Source organism: Pleurodeles waltl, chromosome 5 (genome assembly GCF_031143425.1).
Source record: "Pleurodeles waltl isolate 20211129_DDA chromosome 5, aPleWal1.hap1.20221129, whole genome shotgun sequence".
Taxonomy (NCBI): domain Eukaryota; kingdom Metazoa; phylum Chordata; class Amphibia; order Caudata; family Salamandridae; genus Pleurodeles; species Pleurodeles waltl.
The window spans coordinates 1,098,150,422-1,098,164,101 of NC_090444.1; the positions used below are offsets into that span (position 1 = coordinate 1,098,150,422).

Consider the following 13,680-nt stretch of genomic DNA (forward strand, 5'->3'; position numbering starts at 1 on the left):
CTTTGGCAATGTTATTGTTACTAGTGTGTCTCTGTGGAGATGTCCTCGTGCTTCTGTGCATCAACAACGCACCACCGGAATCGGCGGTAAACGCAGCGGGGTCGTTTTGGAAAGCTGTCCATCATCCTGGTAAAAGGCGGGAATTCCTTTACCTACTTCGATGGTGGACGGGCGTGGCTCAGCGGGCGGAGCTTACAGGTGCTTCATAAAGGGAGAACCTTCTACTCTGTGCCTCTAGGGGAGGAAGATAGAACCAGCGCGTCACAGTCAGATACTGATTACGCTCCAGTACATCATCAGTTCACCTCCAGGAAGGATTCTAGATCTTTTCTGCTATGGGATCTCTGAGCGCAGAGCCTTCCTTCATCTTTGCCCAGCCCAAGAGTTACGGTGGCTTGTCCTTTCCAGAAGCTGAGCTTCAACTGCGGCACCTGCTACGTTTATATTTGGAAGTGCTTCTTTTGAGGTTTAGTTTCTGTAAAAAATGCGCATCGTCGCCTACCCAACCGGGGTATTTTCTACGAGTATGTCAGTAAGCGTTACCTAGCATGTTTTATACGCCCGTTTATATTGTACACTAAGGTTACGTGATGGGCCACGGGGTAAACGTCTCCAGCAATCTTGTGTGCCTTTGGCAATGTGATTGTTACTAGTGCGTCTTTGTGGAGATGTCCTCGTGCTTCTGCGCATCTACAAATCACCACCGGAATCGGCGGTAAATGCAGTGGGGTCGTTTTGGGAAAGCTGTCCATCATCCTGGTAAGAGGCGGGAATTCCTTTACCTACTTCGAGGGTGGACGGGGCGTGGCTCTGCGGGCGGATATTATAGGTGCTTTATGAAGGGAGAACCTTCTACTCTGTGTCTCCAGGAGAGGAAGATAGAACCCGCGCGTCACAGTCAGATACTGATTACGCTCCAGTACATCATCAGTTCACCTCCAGGAAGGATTCTAGATCATTTCTGTTATGGGATCTCTGAGCGCACAGCCGTGCTTTATCTTTGCCAAGCCCAAGAGTTAGGGTGGCTTGTCCTTTCCTGAAGCTGAGCTTCAACTGCGGCACCTGCTACGATTATAATTGCAAGTGCTTCCTTTGAGGTTTAGCCTCTGTAAAAAGAGCATTGTGGCCTACCCAACCAGAAATATTTTCTACGAGTATGTTAGTAAGCGTAACCTAGCATGTTTTATACGCCCAGTTTATATTGTACACTAAGGGTACGTGATGGGCCACGGGGAAAAACGTCTCCATCAACCTTGTGTTCCTTTGGCAATGTGATTGTTACTAGTGCGTCTTTGTGGAGATGTCCTCGTGCTTCTGAGCATTAACAACGCACCACCGGAAACGGCGGTAAACGCATTGGGGTCGTTTTGGAAAGCTGTCCATCATCCTGGTAAAAGGCGGGAAATTCCTTTACCTACTTCGAGGGTGGACGGGCGTGGCTCAGCGGGCGGAGCTTACAGGTGCTTTATAAAGGGAGAACCTTCTACTCTGTGTCTCCAGGAGAGGGAGATAGAACCTGCGCGTCACAGTCAGATACAGATTACGCTCCAGTACATCATCAGTTCACCTCCAGGAAGGATTCTAGATCTTTTTCTGCTATGGGATCTCTGGGCGCACAGCCTTGCTTTAGTTTCCAAAGAAACTATAAATCAATAGAAATATACATATAATCTGAAAAAAAAAAAATTATCCCCATAGGCATATGCAGTTCATAGTTGTTTGAAAAAGGTGGTTATGAAGGAAAGAGCCAACTCTTGAGTAGTTTCCTGAAAACAAGAAAGTTATCTGTGGCTCTTATAGTTGGGGGTAATGAATTCCATAGTTTGGCTGCTTGGACGGAGAAGGATGTACCATCTACAGTCTTTTTCTTGTATGGTGGTGTTCTAAGGCGGGGTGCCAGTCCCAACTCACATTCTGTATAACATGTCTTCTTTCTCCCTTATATTCAACCCTCTGTGTGCCCAGGACGAGGTGATCTCGTCCAAGGCACCGGTTCCCCGGTGCCTTGGATGAGATCACCTCGTCCTGCTAGGGGCCCCCGGGGGGAGTGCTAGCGCTCCCCCGATGGCCAGGCACACCCCTCCCCTAGGCAGGGATGGAAGGGTAATCCCTTCCCCTTCCACCCCCGCGACCCTCCCGTGGCATCTCAGCTTCCAGCGCCCGATCGAAGGAGAAATGCAAAGCATTTCTCCTCTGATCACGTGGAGGGGGTCAGAGAAGCCTGAAAGGAGAGGAAAGGCCTTTCCTCTCCTTTCAGACTTCTCTGAGCATTTCTGCTGAGCGACGCGATCCGGCAGCAGAAATGCCACTAGACACCAGGGATTTTTTTATTTACTAAATAAGGAGAGCGGCCCCTTGGGCAAGGGCCGCTCTCCAGGGGGGAAATTTGTTTTTTGGCTGTTTCTGCCCCCCCTTCAGAAATCCACTAGACACCACGGTAAATATTCTTTATTTTTTAGTATGTTTGGGGAGTGACCCCTTGGGCAAGGGTCGCTGGAGGGGGGTGGGGGAGGGGGGGGGGAGCGCAAATTATTGTTAGGCCATTTCTGCCCCCTCTCCCCCCACCCCCCCCCGGCAGATTGGCAGAAAACCACTAGACACCAGGGATACATTTTTTTTTGTTTACTTTTATTTTTTTTATGTTTGGGGAGCGACCTCTTGGGCAAGGGTCGCTCGGGGAGGGGGGACAAATCATTATTAGGCCATTGCGATCTGCCCACCACTAGACTCCAGGGATTTTTTTTTTGTTGTGGGCTATTTCAATTAAGGAGAGCGGCCCCTTGGGAAAGGGCCGCTCCTCGGGGGAAAATTATTTCTAGGCCATTACTGCACCTCCCCTGGGGGCACATTGGCCTAATATTATTATGCCGATCTGCCCCCGGGGGGGCAGAAACCACAAGACACCAGGGATTTTTTTTTTATACTAACGCATAAGGGGAGCGGCCCCTTTGACACCAGGGAATATTTTTTTGTGTGGGCTATTTCAAGTAAGGGGAGCGGCGCCATGGGCAAGGGCCGCTCCTCGGGGGGCAAAATATTTTTAGTCCTTTTCTGGCCCCCTGGAGGCAGATCGGCCTAATATAATTATGGGGGGGGGGGGGGGAGGGGGGGGCAAAAACCTCTAGACACCAGTGATATATATTGTTTTATTTACTTTATGTTTTTATGTATGGGGAGCGACCCCTTAGACAAGGGTCGCTCCCCTAGGAGGCAAATTGTATTTAGGCCATTTCTGCACCTCTTGGGGGCAGATCAGCCTATTTTTGTAAGGCCAATCTGCCCCCTTTGGGCCAGAAACCTCTAGACACCATGAATTGGTGTGTGTGTTTTGTTTGGAGAGGGAAGCCCCTTGGGCAAGGGTCTCTCCTCATGGGGGCACATTACTGTTGGCCATAACTGCCCCCCTTGGGGGAAGACTGGCCTATTTTGGAAGGCCCATCTGCCCCTAATGGGGGCAGAAAGCCCACCAGAGACCAGGGAAGATTTTGTTTTTCAAAATAAGAGGTTGGGGGTATGGCCATACCCCCACCCCAAATAAATGGGGCCAAACTTGTTCTGCCCACCTGTGGGCAGTTTGGGCAATTACCCCCTATCCACACCCCGGGGGGACAGAAAGTCTACTAGATGCCAGGGAATAAAAAAATAAAAGAAAATAGTGGGGTGGTGGCTACCACCCAGTATGGGCCTGGTTATGCCCCCACCCAAACTGAAGGGGCTAACAGTCTTTCAGCTCTCCCCCGAACACTAAAACATCTTATCCCATGGGAAGCAAGAGGACATTTGATTATTTTTGGTTTTTGTTTTACTTTTGGGCTATGAGAGCTTGGTAACTCTCAAACTCGTCCCACTTGGAATGGTGAGGGCTGCACTTTTTTTTTTTTTTTTTTACTTTGGGACACTGCCATGTAAAAAATTCCACAAGACCTAGACACACCGGAAAACTAAACATGTAGTTGATTCCAGGGTGGTGTGCCTCACATGCACCCCGCACCATTTCCTTACCCACAAGGCCCTGCAAACCTGCAACTTTGCTGGAAAGCACACATTTTCCCCACATTTTTGTGCTGGAACCTTCCGGAATCTGCAGTAATCCACAAAATTCCTACCACCCAGCATTGTCTCATCTATACCGATAAAATTTCTGCTGCACTTGTCAGCCTAAAAATGTTTTTTTTTCAAACTGCCCTTTTGGACCCACCTTTGGTTCCCCCTCAATTTCAACTTGTTTTTGGCTCTTTCATGTCACAAACACTTAGCCCACCTACACAAGTGAGGTATCATTTTTACTGGGAGACTGAGGGGAACTTTGGGTGGTAGGAAATTTGTCCCAGTGCAGTGATCCCACACAGGAATGTGGGAATAATGTGATTTTTTAGCTAGATTTGCGGTTTGCTGAGGATTCTGGGTAAGAAAATATTGGGAATCCACGCAAGTCACACCTCCCTTGAATCCCTCGGGAGTCTAGTTTTCAGAAATGTCTGGGTTTGTTAGGTTTCCCTAGATGGCTGCTGAGCCCAGGACCAAAAACGCAGGTGCCCCCCGCAAAAACAGGTAGTTTTCTATTTGATAATTTTGATGTGTCCAGATAGTGTTTTGGGGCACTTCCTGTTGCAAGCACAAGGCCTACCCATACAAGTGAGGTACCATTTTTATCGGGAAACTTGGGGGAACACTGGGTGGAAGGAAATTTGTGGCTCCTCTCAGATTCCAGAACTTTCTGTCACCGAAATGTGAAGAAAAAGTGTTTTTTAGCCACATTTTCAAGTTTGCAAAGGATTCTGGGTAACAGAACCTGATGAGAGCTCCACAAGTCACCCCATCTTGGATTCCCCTAGGTCTCTAGTTTTCAAAAATGCACATGTTTGGTAGGTTTCCCTAGGTGGCGGCTAAGCTACAGGCCAAAATCTACAGGTAGGCACTTTGCAAGAAACACCTCTGTTTTCTGTAGAACAAATTGGTGTGTCCACGTTGTGTTCTGGAGCATTTCCTGTCGCAGGCACTAGGCCTATCCACACAAGTGAGGTACAATTTTTATCAGGAGACTTGGGGGAACGCTGGGTGGAAGGAAATTTGTGGCTCCTCTCAGATTCCAGAACTTTGTCACCGAAATGAGGAAAAAGTGTTTTTTTAGCCACATTTTGAGGTTTGCAAAGGATTCTGGGTAACAGAACCTGGTGAGAGCTCGACAAGTCACGCCATCTTGGATTCCCCTAGGTCTCTAGTTTTAACAAATGCACAGGTTTGGTAGGTTTCCCTATGTGGCGGCTGAACTAGAGGCCAAAATCCACAGGTAGGCACTTTGCACAAAACACCTCTGTTTTCTTTGAGAAAATGTGATGTGTCCACTTTGTGTTTTGGGGCATTTCCTGTCACGGGCACTAGGCATACCCACACAAGTGAGGTATCATTTTTATCGGGAGACTTGGGGGGAACATAGAATAGCAAAACAAGTGTTATTGCCCCTTCTCTTTCCCTACATTTTTTCCTTCCAAATATAAGACAGTGTCTAAAAAAGACGTCTATTTGAGAAATGCCCTGTAATTCATATGCTAGTATGGGCACCCCAGAATTCAGAGATGTGCAAATAACCACTGCTCCTCCACACCTTATCTTGTGCCCATTTTGGAAATACAAAGGTTTTCTTGATACCTATTTTTGACTCTTTATACTTCAGCAAATTAATTGCTGTATACCCTGTATAGAATGAAAACACACTGCAAGGTGCAGCTCATTTATTGGCTCTGGGTACCTAGGATTCTTGATGAACCTACAAGACCCATTTATCCCTGCAACCAGAAGAGTCCAGCAGACTTAACGGTATATTGCTTTCAAAAATCTGACATCGCAGGAAAAAGTTACAGAGTAAAACGTAGAGAAAAATGGCTGTTTTCTTCACCTCAATTTCAATATTTGTTTATTTCAGTTATTTTCTGTAGGAAACTCTTGTAGGATCTACACAAATTACCCATTGCTGAATTCAGAATTTTGTCTACTTTTCAGAAATGTTTAGGTTTCTGGGATCCAGCATTGGTTTCACACCCATTTCTGTCGCTGACCGGAAAGAGGCTGAAAGCACACAAAATCGTAAAAATGGGGTATGCCCCAGTAAAATGCCAAAATTGTGTTGAAAAATTGGGTTTTCTGATTCAAGTCTGCCTGTTCCTGAAAGCTAAGAAGCTGGTGATGTTAGCACCGCAAACCCTTTGTTGATGCCATTTTCAGGGAAATAACCACAAGCCTTCTTCTGCAGCCCTTTTTTGGCTAATTTCTTGGTCTCCTTCAGGGGAACCCACAAAGTCTGGTACCGCTAGAATCCCTAGGATGTTGGAAAAAAAGGACGCAAATTTGGCGTGGGTAGCTTATGTGGGCAAAAAGTTATGAGGGCCTAAGCGAGAACTATTCCAAAATAGGCAAAAAAAGGCCTGGCATAGGAGCGGGAAAAGGCCTGGCTGCGAAGGGGTTAAAAAATTCATGGTTGCACATATTACTTCATGAGCAATCCACTTGGAGGTAGTCCTTAGTGGGGGATCACATTTGCAAGCAAATCATGTCCTGTCCTTATCTGAAAGTCTGTAGAATTCTTTTTGATCTTTTAAAATGCTTAAATATTTGCTATACAATATCAAGATAACCCAAAGGGTGCACGTGCACTTAACAAATGCATGCCATGTTTCAGTTTTAAATTACCGAAGCTCTTCCACTGTTGTGCGCTAGGTGGAATCTCCATTTGCCCCGTCACCTTCCTCCCAAACATTTGACTTTTATTCTTAGTAATGAATGACACTAGAAGACCATTACATAAAAGAAAATTAGCAAAGGGCAAGAAACATTGTCATAAAGGTGAAGTGCCCAGCCTAGTATGGATTTGGAAGGCAGTGTTATCCTTGAGTATTAGCACAGCTGCTCTCTGTAAGCTAAATTGTAGTCCTGCAAAGAGTTGTTTATAAATTTAAGCAAGAGCCTGTCTGGTAGTGGTAGCTGTGCCAATCAGCACACTAATTACTATGACATTATTTTCATTCCATTCCAGTGCTATGTTACATCTCGCTATACTCCTATGGAATAAGACATAATAAATCACTGAAAAAGGTGTTCGATTCAGCAAGCTTTTTTGCTTGAACAAGAACTCTACTCATGGAATGCGCACACGTCTGGAGTAATAAACAAAAACTCTGAAAAACTGCTTTGTGAACCAGGTACTGACATTCTGTTGTTACTCACAGTCAACACGATTATTGCACAACTACTCCTAGAAAAACAACTGGCTGACAAATGTGATCTAATAGGCAATTCTTATAAACTTTGCTTCCCTTTTTTAAAATGTATTCAGATTTAACATTTAAGCTTAACACCTCTGAAAGGCAAATTTGAACTTTTTTGCTTTTGATTATTTTAGCAAAATAAGAAATCTATTATTGTTTTAAAGAAAAACATTGTTGCCTTTGAATTATTCGAAGTATTTCAATTTTTTGTCTCAACTAGAAGATGGAGTACAGCAAATACTGCATATTTTCTTCCTAAACAATTTTTGTTAGTTCTGAACATTGCCCGGAGGGCTAAAATATAAAAGTAGAGCAGTATAAGAAAGAGAGACATAAAAACATACCTGCTCTTGTTGCCCCCTTCCACCTCACCACATCCACATTACAGCAATAAAATACATATCAAGTCTGAGAATTACTACTCTTTGCACATCCTCCCCAACCCCTCTCATCCCATGAATGTCCAAATGTCATCATTCACCAGTTGTTGCATAACCCGGACATGTTCCAACTCAATGCCTCTATAATCTGTTCTGCCAACGGTTTTCTCCTAGCTCTCGCTACTGTGAAGGTGTTCCATCTTGTTACTAGTTACAATCCAGTTTCTAGTTACAATGTCTCCTCCTAGGAAGTCGGGATTTAAGCCATGTCCAGTCTGCGGGGGTCGCATGTTGGTTACTGACCCTCATGATGATTGCCTTTGGTGTCTCAGCTCAGAGCATGACGTCGAGGAGGGTGTATCCTGCCAGAGCTCTGAAAGAGAGGGAGGCCAAACTCTTTTTGGCCAAGGCGAAGAATGGGCATGAGAGTCATCACAGGTTCTCTTCCCATACTTCATCGAAGAGACACAAGAAGCAACATTGTCATGACTCTCGCATCGTTTGGCTCGGAGCCGTTCAAGATCAAGGTCTCCATCTCGGAGGCGCCGTATGACATGGGAGGTGAGTCATACTGTGACTTCACAGCCTCCGAGCCCTCAGGCTTCCCCGGCGCCGTCAGTCTTCGAGGTAGCTGCACCTCCGGTGAGCCCTTGATTTTCACCTGCTGCACATGATTCTGATGTTCAGCAAGCGCAGGTGCAACATGGAGACCAGTGGTATCCTGCCTTTCCGGCTCCGGGAGCGGATCTGGCGGCATTTTTAAATTGCATGTTCTCAATGTTTCATGCTATGGCCCATGCTGGTGCACCGGCTGGTCCCACGGGTCCGTTAGCATTTTCTTTGGGCTCCCCGGCTCCTTACAAGGCGGTGCAGTTTATGCCCTTCTATCCGGCTGAGGGTGCCGGTTCGGCACTGATGACGTCGCCTCGAGGTCCTGGGGTTCCGATAACGTCGTCTTCCAGACCTATGGCGCCGATCTCATCGCCCCGTCAGTCGACGCCGATGATGGAGCCTCAAGTGTCCACGGCGCTGGATCCGGATACTGGATTGGACCGAAGCCAAACTTCCTCTCCTGTTCCGTGCCTTGCAGTTTTGAAGCCAGTATCATCGACGTCGGCCAATTCTATGTCGACGCCGAGGTTAGAGGCCAGGTCACGTAGAAAGGCCTTGAGACTTTTGGAAGAGGAAGAGTACCAGCGGCAGTTGTTGGAAGAAGGAGAGATTGTGGAGCACTTGGGAGAATATCAAGGGCTGGATTCAGCCAGTAGGCTTGACACTTCCCCGGAATGGGAACTTTCTTCGCCGGGGGAGTTCACGGAGGTGGCGGCCTCCTTCTATACTGTGATTAGGAAGGCAGCTAATTTTTTTGCATCTTCCGTTGCCTGCTGCAGAGATCAAGACTAACATTCTGATGGAGGTCCTAACCCTTCTTCAACTTCGGCGGATCCATTGCTTCCGTTTAATGATGCTCTTACGGAGCCCATCTTAGAGCTATGGAGGAATCCTGTGTCGTCACCTGCTGTCAATAGGGCTGTGGCAAGGAGGTACAGGGTGGCGCCTGGAGATCCCAGGGTTCTTGTCAAAACATCCTACTCCGGACTCTGGTTGTTCAGGCCTCTTGTTCCACACGGTCTGCACCAGGCTCCTTCCCTGTGATTCCGTCAGACAGGGAATCTAAAAGGATGGAGCAGTCAGCAAAGAAAACTTTCTCCTCTTGCAGTATGGCTCTCAAGGCGGCGAATGCTACCTGTGTTCTTGGTAAATACTTCCACGCCCTGATGGATTCAGCTAGGGCTATGGTTCCTGACCTCCAGCAGGAGGTGCAGGGACAATTTGGTGAACTCTTGTCAGATGCTCAGGCTGCAGCGAAACAGATACTCCAGTCTAGCAAGGATGCCACTGACTCGGTGGCAAGGGCAATGGGTACCTCCACTGCTACCAGGAGGCACGCATGGTTGAGGTCCTCTGGTTTTTCCTCTGAATGCAGACTGCTCTGTTGGACTTGCCCTTTGATGGCAAAAAACGTTGTGGTGATAAAGCTGACTCTGCCCTAGAGCGCTTCAAAGACAGTCGGGCCACAGCAAAGTCTTTGGGTTTGCAAGTCTCCTCTGCTACCCCTTTCAGGTCCTTTCGGAGGTTCAGGGGGTTTGGGTGTGGAGCCGTTTACCGTGGGAGACCCCAGTCCATGGTCCAACAGCCTGCCAGCCTCCCATATCGATCCTTTAGAGGGCGGGGGAAGGTTCGGACAAGAGGGGCCAACCAGCAGCACCCTGCATCATCCTCTTCCTCTGGAGGGCAACAACAAGTGAAGCAGCCCTAGTTTTCTCCCCATTTTCGACCACGCTTCTCTTGTAGGGGGAAGATTATGTATTTTTCTCCAAAAGCGGGAGCTAGTTACATCAGACTCCTGGGTTCTGAACATTGTAAGGAAAGGATATGCTCTCCCTTTTCAGGAGCTTCCTCCTCCCTTCCCTCCCTGTCGCTCGTTTTGTTCAGAAGACCATCTCCTGTTGATGCAGCAGGAGGTTCAAATCCTATTGTCAAGGGGTCAGGGTTGTTATTCAAGGTACTTCCTGATCCCCAAGAAGGACGGTCGTTTGAGACCTATCCTCGACCTGAGGATTTTGAATTGGTTTCTCAAACAGGACAAATTCGATGCGGACTCTGACACAGGTACTTCTGGCGTTGAACAAAGAAGATTGGATGGTGTCCGTCGATTTGCAGGATGCTTACTTTCATATCCCCCTACACTCAAGTTGCACAGGAAGTATCTCCGGTTTGTGGTGGGGTAGCAACACTACCAGTTTGCGGTCCTTCCATTTGGTCTTACTTCAGCACCTCGAGTCTTCACAAAGGTGATGGTAGCAAGTCTCAGAATTAAGGGGTTAACGGTATTCCCTTACCTGGACGATTGGTTGATCAAAGCCAAGTCTCCAGAGCTTGTGCTGCGCCACTTGCAGATGACAACTTCAGTCTGGGTTTTACGATAAATGTACCCAAGTCTCACCTGGCGCCCTCTCAACGCCTCCTGTTCATAGGGGCAGTACTGGATACTACATTGAATCAGGCCTATCCTCCGCCTCAGCGGATTCCAAGCTCACCTGGAGCCCTCTCAATGCCTCCTGTTCATAGGGACAGTACTGGATACTACATTGAATCAGGCCTATCCTCCGCCTCAGTGGATTCAGGGCATCTAGGTGTTGATTCCAATGTTTCAAATTGGAGCGGTTGTTCCAGTCCTCAAGGTCTTGCCCCTGCTCGGTCTGTTCGCTTCTTCCATTCTGTTGGTCACTCATGCACGTTGGCACATGAGGGCTCTCCAATGGTGCCTCCGCAAGCAGTGGTTTCAACACAAAGGGGATCTCGAGGAGTCGATAACGATCTCCAGAGACGCTGCAGCAGATCTACGATGGTGGGCTGTGGACGGCAATCTTTCTCAAGGAAGGACGTTTTTTTTGCTGCCACCTCCGGTGGCCACGGTCATGACGGATGCTTCCACTCTAGGGTGGGGAGCTCATCTGGGGGACATGGAGATCAAGAGTCGTAGGTCTCCAGTGGAACAGACTTTTCATATCAATCTGTTAGAATTGCGGCGATACGTCTGGCTCTCAAGGCCTTCCTCCCTTCCCAGTCAGTTCAGGTCCTGACGCACAACACTACCGCGATGTGGTATATAAACAAGCAGGGAGGAGTAGGGTTGTATCTTCTCTGCAGAGAAGGTCTGCGACTCTGGTCCTGGCTTAGGGACCATCGGATTTGCTTGGTAGCGAATCATCTGGCCGGAATGCTCAACGTTCGTGCGGACACTCTCAGTCGACATTTTTCTGCTGATCACGAGTGGCGTCTCCATCCAGACCTGGTCCTTCACATCTTTCGGATGTGGGGTTTTCCGCAGATAGACCAATTTGCCACTCGGGAGAATGTGCACTGCCCGTCGTTCTGCAGCCTCCAGTATCCGGTGCAAGGAGCTTTGGGGATGCATTTCAGATCTCTTGGTGCAACCAGTTGCTTTACGCATTTCCCCCCATACCCTTGATTCCTCAGTTTCTGAGGAAGATTCGCCAAGATCGGGCTCAGGTCATTTTAATAGCCCCGTATTGTCCAAGAAGGGTGTGGTACTCCCATCTTCCCCAACTTTCGCTGTGCCCTCCGCTCCATCTCCCTCTCAGGGCAGACCTCCTCTCGCAGACGCAGGGGCAGGTTCTAAACCCCCACCTCCAGAGCCTGCACCTTCATGCCTGGAGATTGAACAGGGCAACCGGAGTTCTTTTTCTCTCCCACCAGATGTAGTGGATGTTATTTTTTCGGCCAGGCGACACTCCACTAAGACTGTATATGCCAGCAGGTGGGCAAAATTTGTGGCTTTGTGTGGAGAAAAGCAAATTGATCCTTTGAGGGCCCACCTCTCCGATATTTTGTTATTTGCTTTAGATTTAGCAAAGAAGGGTTGTGCAGTGTCTAATGTTGAGGGTTATTTGGATGCACTGTCAGCCTTTCTTTGCCTCCCGGATCAGCCCTCCTTGTTTAAATCACCTATTGTTATTAGGTTCTTAAAAGGTTTAGTTAACAGGTTTCCTCCCACTCCTTTTCATATGCCTTAGTAGGATCTGAATCTTGTTTTAACCTTTTTAATGGGGTCACCTTTCAAGCCCATGCATTCCTGCCCGCTAAGATTTCTGGTTCATAAGACGGTTTTTCTCATTGCTATATCCTTGGCTAGGCGGGTTGGTGAGCTTCAAGCTCTTTCTGTTAAACCCACCTTTACCTTATTCTTTCCAGATAAATTGGTGCTGAAAACCAGGGCGGCTTTCCTACCAAAAGTTGTCACTCCTTTTCATATGGGGCAAACCATTACCCTTCCATCTTTCTACCCTCCTCCTCCTCGAAGGAGGAAGAGAGGCTTCACCGTTTGGACCCTAAAAGGGCTCTCAGTTTTTATATTGAGAGGACGAAATACTTTTGCCTGGAGGACCAGTTGTTCGTGGGGTTTATTGGACAGAGGAAGGGCAAAGCAGTCCATAAAAGAACAATCTCCAGGTGGGTCATTCTTTGTATCAAGATTTACTACTCGTTGGTAAAGAAAGTTCCCCCTGATGGTATCAGAGCCCATTCCACCAGGGCTAAGTCTGCTACTTCAGCCCTGGCAAGAGGGGTTCCGGTGGAGGATATTTGCAAGGCAGCAACTTGGGCATCCCTCCACACCTTCGCAAAGCATTATTGCTTGGACTCTGAGGTTAGGAGGGACAGCCATTTTGCACAATCTGTATTGCAGGATTTCTTGGTGTAATCAGACAGGCACCCACCTCCGAGTGCGGTACTGCTTTGGGACTTTATTCATAAGGTGAGGAATCCACAGATAGTTGTATCCATCAGAAGAACAAGTTACTTACCTTCGGTAGCACTTTTTCTGGTGGATACAATAGCTACCTGTGGATTCCTCACAGTCCCACCCGCCTCCCCGTTGCCTGCCTGGTTACACTGAGATGTGTGGGTTTATAGGTGTAGATTCATTTTGATGTTTTTATGTATGTATAAAAAATTATGATGGTTTTGATTCTATTGCATCATGGTGGTTTTATGTATATATGTATTTATTGGAGCTATTGTGAGGTCGGTTTTCACCTATTCGCCTCAAAGGCACGTAAAAAATGGGTGAAACTGACGTCAGCATGCCGGCGTGGACCTCTTATTGGCACGGTGACGTCAGACGGAGTCGCGTGGAGGTGTGCAATTGTGACGTGGAGAGCTGGGAAGAAGATTTTCCGAAGGATTGCTGCGCATGGGTGAATTCATAAGGTGAGGAATCCACAGGTAGCTATTGTATCCACCAGAAAAAGCGTTACCGAAGGTAAGTAACTTGTTCTTGTGCAACTGTCCTAGTTCTTCTGTTTGTTCAAAAAGTTGTAAGAGCAAAGAAGCAATGTGAAGAACAAGAGACTCAAAGAATACTAAGATGGAGGACATCGAGGATTACGTTTATAAGCAACTAAAGATGTCAGAAGAAGGTTCCAGAGTGAATGTAGGCGGACTGCTTTCCT

At 47.5% G+C, this 13,680-nt stretch overlaps 1 protein-coding gene across 2 annotated transcripts in view; it reads right to left on the minus strand.

The window, feature by feature from the left end:
• Window positions 1–13,680, minus strand: part of PDE10A (phosphodiesterase 10A) — a 1,332,617-nt gene that overhangs the window by 1,143,426 nt on the left and 175,511 nt on the right. The window lies entirely within an intron of this gene.